The sequence below is a fragment of the Lutjanus erythropterus genome, chromosome 8 (genome assembly GCF_056507025.1).
Source record: "Lutjanus erythropterus isolate fLutEry1 chromosome 8, fLutEry1.hap2, whole genome shotgun sequence".
In the NCBI taxonomy this organism is placed as follows: Eukaryota; Metazoa; Chordata; class Actinopteri; order Lutjaniformes; family Lutjanidae; genus Lutjanus; species Lutjanus erythropterus.
This window is the reverse complement of record NC_139324.1, coordinates 8,519,623-8,526,846: the sequence shown is the minus strand read 5'-3', so window position 1 is coordinate 8,526,846 and position 7,224 is coordinate 8,519,623. Positions and strand designations below refer to the sequence as shown.

At 35.6% G+C, this 7,224-nt stretch overlaps 1 protein-coding gene across 1 annotated transcript in view; it reads left to right on the top strand.

Moving 5' to 3' along the window:
• lypd6 (LY6/PLAUR domain containing 6) overlaps positions 1-7,224 on the top strand; it is a 34,832-nt gene continuing 27,608 nt past the window's right edge. Inside the window, exon 1 of the mRNA XM_084724417.1 lies at positions 1-187. The gene's annotated coding sequence lies outside the window, so the exon portion shown is untranslated. The remainder of the gene's footprint in view (positions 188-7,224) is intronic.

Genomic DNA, 7,224 nt, shown 5'->3' with positions numbered 1-7,224 from the left:
CTTTTCCCCAGTCTAACAGCGGCTGCTCCGCGGGAGCGTGACCGAGCCGATCCGTCAGCTGGACAATAATCCTGAGGGACAACACGCAGGAGGAGTGGACGAGTGTCCCCACGCTGGTGGACACCATTCTTCAGCTCCTCGGGATCCTCAGCCGCTCTGACACCTGGAACCTCTCTGCGCTCTTCAAGTAAGTTCTTTGATTTGAGCTGCAGCCGCAGTACGCGGCCGGAGACAGCAGGACTCACAGGAGTCCCTGTGAGGACTGTCCACACAGAAACACTGACAGCCTGCGTCAGGTCTGTCCACGCAGCAGCGAGCTCGTCCTCAGCTGCGTCTGTTTCCTGACAAACCTCGAAATTACATGACCCACTTTGACCTCCATCAGCTCCATCACATCACATGAGAGCAGCTCCCAACAAAGAAGAAATCATTTAACATTCAGCCTCACTTCATTTTCTTTCTTTCTTTCTTTCTTTCTTTCTTTCTTTCTTTCTTTCTTTTTGTTTTTCAGAAAAGCAAAGAATTTAAAGGCTGTTTTCCAGTTCCAAAATAAGATAATAAGATATTTATTTTGTAGGGATGTATGATATCTGGCTGATAAATTACCAGCCATTATTGGATCATCCAGTTATATGGATTTTGCCATATGTTAGTGACAAATAATAATATTTGATTTGACAGATTATATCAAAGCATTTCATGTGAGTTATTTGGCAAATGCTTTATAAAATAATAAAATGTATATTTTTGTCAGTTATATTTGGTTTAGTCAGAGTTTTGTTGTATTAAATCATCCATCTTTGCTCACCATATTTAAGCCTTTCTTATGTCGGCTGTACATAAACTACAGGTTGTATGAACTTCTTTTTAAAATATAAAAATGTGAAATAATTGGTTATCTTATTGTTATTGGCCAATAAGAGACGCAGGGACTGTTTGTCTGGAGCAGCAACAACTAATCGGTTAACTGATTGTTCATCCAGAATAAATGAATCACCAACTACTTTGGTGATCAATTGATAGCCCTAAGATGTTAAAAAAAAAAAAGTCCAAATTCTCTGTTTTTAGCTTCTCAAATACAAATGTTATCTGGTTTCTTTGGTCCGGTGTGACAATAAACTGAATATCTCTGGCTTGTGGACAAAACAAGACATTTGAAGACGTCATCTTGGGCTTTGGAAACACTGATAAATAGATATTTCACAATTTTTTTGACATTTTATGGCCCGACCAACTAACTGATTAATCTATAAAATAATCTGCAGATTAATCAATACTGAAAAAAAAACATTAGTTGCGGCCCTAGTACCAACTCAAAGAAATCCATATCATGCATCGATCCTAGACAAAGATGGCTTCTGCTGTAATAAATATTATTCATGAATATCTCACTCACTTTATCACATTTGGCATTTCATTTATTTCTGCTTAATTATTTGTAATCTAAGGGGGATCAGCTGGTCCTGTTAGCTCTGAACTTCATGTTTCAGTGCGTCTCTCAACACGCACGCAGCTTCAGTTCCACACGTCTGGACAGGGTTACAGCCCTGATCCCCACAGTGTGTGTGTGTGTGTGTGTTTGTGTGTGTGTGTTTGTGTGTGTGTGTGTGTGTGTGTGTGAGTGAGTGTGTGGCAGATGGATCATGGCCTCACCCGGCACGACATGTCATGAATCCACACACGATGGTTTTGGGGATGGGTGCAGCCAGGGAGAAAAACAGGGGCAACACCCCCACATCATGAAGGCTTTGTTCTACAGACTCAGTGCTGCTACCAGGGGGTTGTGTGTGTATATGTTAGACTGGTGTGTTACACTGGTGTGCGTCTGTGTGTCTCTGCCAGAGGTTGTTGCATGCGGACAGACACTTGTGTCCTGCTGTTTTACATTGAGCTCCTGTCTGTGTGCCCGGCCTCTGTCCTTGCAGCTCCCTTCAGGAGTCTGTATGTCACAGGATTAAAGTTGGGGGTCCAGCCTCAGTACTACTGACCAACACGTGTCTGTAGTTCAGAGAATTAACACCTGCTCACAACTGCCTTGTGGATTCACGTGTCTGCTCACATTGTTAATCTCATTCTTTGATCAGAAATGGAGTCAGTTTTAATCACATTTCCTCGAAGAGCTGCTTATGTCTGGTAAAGGTCAGGGCTGCAGCTATTATTATTTTAATAATCCACAAATTTGTTGTTAGTTTCTTGATTAATTGACTAGTTGTTTGGTCCAGACAAGGTCAGACGATGGTGAAAATGTCAATCGGTGTTTCCCAAAGTCCAAGATGACGTCCTCTTGCTTTGTCCACAACTCAAAGATATTCATTTTATTGTCAGAGAGGAGGAAAGAAACCAGAAAATATTCACATTTAAGGAGCTGATTTCAGAGATTTTTTTTTCTAGAAAATGTCTCAAATCAATCAATCAATCAATTATTAAAATAGTTTGTGATTAATTTGATAAATGATTGATAATCGATTTATCATTGCAGCTCAAGTCAACTTTCAGAGCAACTTTGGCCTTTTAAATTCAATGAGTTTTGTAGAAAAAAAATCTCAAGAAGAGCTTCACAGTTAATCACAATGTTATCAAAATGGCAATCTGCAATATTCAAATGGCAATTTTTTCAAATCAGAAAAATATTTGAGAAAACATCATTATAATGAGGTACTGCAGTGCTGCAGAGATGAGCTGGCCCAAAAATACTGTTCTCCAGATGGAAGAAAACATATTAGTTTGGCACAGAGCCCAACTTTTTTTTTCAGTAAAAATGAAAATTGGAATTCTGATATTTATCAAAAATAAAAATTCTAAACTGGTCCTTCTGGCTGCAGCTTCTCCAGTTTTAGGACTGGCTTCTTTACTTCACTTTAGATCACAGTAAACTGAATGTCTTTGGGTTTTGGACGGTTGATCAGACAAAACAAGACATCTGAAGACATCTCTCTGGACTGGGAAATGGTCAAGGACTTTTTTTTATGCTTCTTTTTTTAAACATGTAACAGAATAAATGTAATCCAAACTATAATCACACCATCAACAGATAAATCCACAAATTAAGATCGTTTTTAGTTGTAGTTGTGTGTTTTTGGTAATTTGTAACTGAATATCCAGCTAATTAAAACAACTGGTTGAGATGATAATAGTACATGTGTTGTGCAGTGTGATGACACAGACCACAGAACTGAACAACTGAATCTATATATCATGGAAATCACAATATGGCCCGGTCTTATTATGACAGGAGCTGCAGTTCTTTGATGAAGGTAAAATGTGTCACAACAAACCACTGGAAGTGAAGCATTGTGGTGCTACAGAGACGCCAACAGATCAGGTTCTAAAAATGAAATAAAAAAAAATTCCTTTCCCATCTAAAATCCTCAGCCGGGCTGATAAAGTTTCACATCAGTCGATATCGAGGTTGGGAATTATCACCAGCCACCAGACAAATGCTGGTAAAATATGAATGTTATTATATTATAATATTCAAAATAATGAGTAGCTGGTGAACTTGAATGTTTATCTGCCAGTATCTGATAGATGTTCACATTTGAAAAAGTGAATTTCCCACCCTGGCTGTTATTGATAATTATAGATCATGTAGGTCATGACTGGTGACATGTAGTTTAGTGTGAAAGTGGCCAAAGTCTTAAAATAAGTTTGTTGTATTATCACTGGGTGATAGAGACAAAATCAAATATCACAGTATTTTTGACCAAATACCTCAATATCGATATTACAAGAATATTACAGGTATAACTGTCGGTACTTTCACAGAAATATTAACACTTAGTTGAAAATGCTAACAATTGATTAATTGTTAATAATAAGAAAACACTTTTTTTTTCAATTTTTCTTTTTTTTTCATTTAAGTTTTAGTTTCCTTATTCAACAAATGCTTAAAAAGTAAACTTTTCTAACTCACATTTTATACATATGGTTGTGTTCTTTATAATTTATATATATATATATATATATATATATATATATATATATATATATATATATATATATATATATATATATATATACATACATACATACATACAAACATATATATATATATATATTATTTCCTAAAATCAAATTTTTAAAAAAGTCATCGCAGTACATTGAATTGTCATGTCTGTATCACGATACGTATTGTATCGCCAGATTTTTGCCTTGTTACTTACAAAAAAATCCAGACAGAAGTATCAAAATATTACAAATCATTTTGAAATGTAGTTAATTATATTTTATTTCCACATGCAATTTGGTCAGCCTGTTAATTTATAATGAATATTTTCTTTCATTAGTTAAACATCAGTTATGGTTTGTTATTTTCAGGCATCAAATGAGGCTCCGACTGAGTGGTAAAAACTAACAAATGACAGTTTTTCTCATCAGGAATGATGATTTTTAAAGTGAGTTTGAACAGTTTGTTTGAATTAACAGTTTTCATCAGAGTGCAAATAGTAAACACTTTCCTTAATCAGTCATTGTTAACATTAATGATCAAACAAGTGATTAATCTGTTAATTGTTATTAAAAAAACAAAACAAATATTTTCTTACACCAGACAATAAGAAATGCATTTTTCCCCTCAATCAAAGCTTTATTTCCACATGATCGTGACAATAATCTGTTACATTATAGATCTTCATTTGATAGTAAATCAATTAAAGTTTACTTGATCGATCAAATTCTTATCAACTAATAAGTTGAACTAACTGTTTTCATACGTTTTATTTTTCTCATTTTGCATGAAATTCACCCCTCGAGAAACATTTACTGTAACAATAGATGACTGAGCCTTTGAAGCATTGTACAGTGTGTGTGTGTGTGTGTGTGTGTGTCTGTGTGTGAGAGAGAGAGAGAGAGAGAGAGAGAGAGAGAGAGAGAGAGAGAGAGGGAGAGAGAGAGAGAGAGAGACCTCACTTCTGAACCTGCTGGCTGATGTTTCCAGGAGAATCACAGAGGCTTTAAGTTGCTGTGAAATCTGTGTGTAGTCTGGCTGCTGCTCATCGTCACATGATGTGTCGGCCTTTGTGTTTCTGCTCAGTCGGTGTGACAATGGCTGCTGCTGGAAGTGATTTAATGTGCTATGAAGAAAGAAGAGTCTGCAGGTTCTGTGGGCAGCTCTGATGTGAGCTGCAGGCCCGTGTGCAGTGGCCTCATCCAGCTGCAGCTGTGGAGAGCTGACAGGCTAACTTGAAGGATTAGTTCAGATGAACCTGAGTGGAGGATCAGGAAACTGTCCGTCCAGTGAGACCGCAGGACACTGTGGCCTAGTCTGTAGGGTTTACTGTGTGTTGACAACACCGGGCTGCATACTGAAAATTAGGGGTTCAACTAACGATTATTCTCATTGCTGGTTGGTAATTTTCTCCATTAATTGATTATTAATTGATTGGTGTAGTCTATAAAATGTCAGGAAATGGTGAAAAATGTTGATCAAGTTTTCAAAAGCCCAAGCTGATGTCCTCAAATGTCTTCTTATGTCCATTATTTAATACAAAAAAAATGAAAATGATTAATCAATTAGCAAAATAGTTGGCAATTAATTTAATGAGAAATTAATAATTGAAAAAACTGATTAATCTTTGCAGTTCTTGAACAAGTTCTTATTTACAAACTTTGATACAATACTATAGATGTACATCTAATGCTACTCAATAGAACTGGATTTATTGTGGTGCAAAAAGTTCAGATATTGAGATACTGACTGATATTCTTTAAACAGTATGTGATATACAGGATAGAGCTGCACTGATTAGTCGATCAGTTGATTTGTTGTCAACTATTAAATGAACTGCAAGCTATTTTGATAATCATCTTTCTGAGTCATTTCCGTAAGACAAAAACATCCAAATTCTGATTCCAGCTTCTTAACTGTGAATATTTTCTGGTTTCTTTACTCCTCTCTGACAGTAAACTGAATATCTTTGAGTTATGACGTCATCTTGGACTTTGGGAAACACTGATCAACATTTTCTGACATTTTCTGGACCAAACAACTAATCAATTTACAATTTACAATAAACATTATTATTCAAAATGATATCAGTGAATAAATGAAACAGTAAACTTAGACTGGTATTTTTAATAATGATAAATGACTATAAATAAAACACAAATAGCAAAACATTTATATTATACACAAAATGCTGCCTATAGAGGTAAGAGATCCAACAATCTGCATCATGTTTTGTTACAAAAAAGTTTCAATATAGGTGCATATTGGACAACATATATTCTGACTGATAATGCTGTGATAGGACAATATCAGCCTGATAATATTGGTCAAGTGATATATCAGTCAGGCTGTACGTAATACCTCGCACAAATTAGGATAATTCTTTTTATTATTTTCATTTTTAGCCACATGCACACAGTGCTGTTGCAGAAATGTCACTGAATACTGTCTGGTTTTGCATCTGGTTTTCTATAACTACAGAACCAGTACTGTCAGTACTATAGTTCACATATATTGAATTGTTTTTAACTTGTGGTATTTAAAAAGAATTGATACTTTTGACAAGCGTATAATATACCTGTAATGTATAGAGCTTACAATAAAGTGATATGTAACATAAAGCAACAGAAACTCATTGTTTCCCATAATGTGACAAAGGTATAAATAAATAAAAAGTATATGAACAGGAACAATATGGGAGATGTGTATCTGTGCAGGTACAGTATGCTGTGTTAAATACTGACCATTAAAGCCTGTATGATAATTCTCATTCTAATACTGTCAGACTTATTTTAGAGTTTAGATACATTCTTATTATTTATTTGTTTTATTTTATTTTTCACTCTCTGCTGCCTCCCTATTTCTCCACAGAGATCTTTGTTATATCTTCTGACATCTTAAAAGTACAGACTTGAAAATTTACTCATAAAAAAAACTTAATTACAGTAATTTGAGTATTTAGAATGACTGCTTCTGTCTTATTGAACACTCTGCTCTTGATCTGATTATAGTTTGTCATTAACAAGTCAGCCTCTTCATGTCAAAGTGATTGTTGCTGTAAAAAAAAACAGAAATGTACATTTTTATTGCTGCAAGCATCACAAACTAAGTTCCATTCACCTCCATTGTATTGTGGAGGCAGAAACCAAAATGCTGTTTTTATTTCCCAGCTGAATGTTTATTTCACCAGCTCACCACATCCAGTCCACTCTGGATTGTGTGTCTGTGTAGATTGTGTTAGCGTTGTAGCATTGATGGATAGAGCCGGTGGCCCTGCT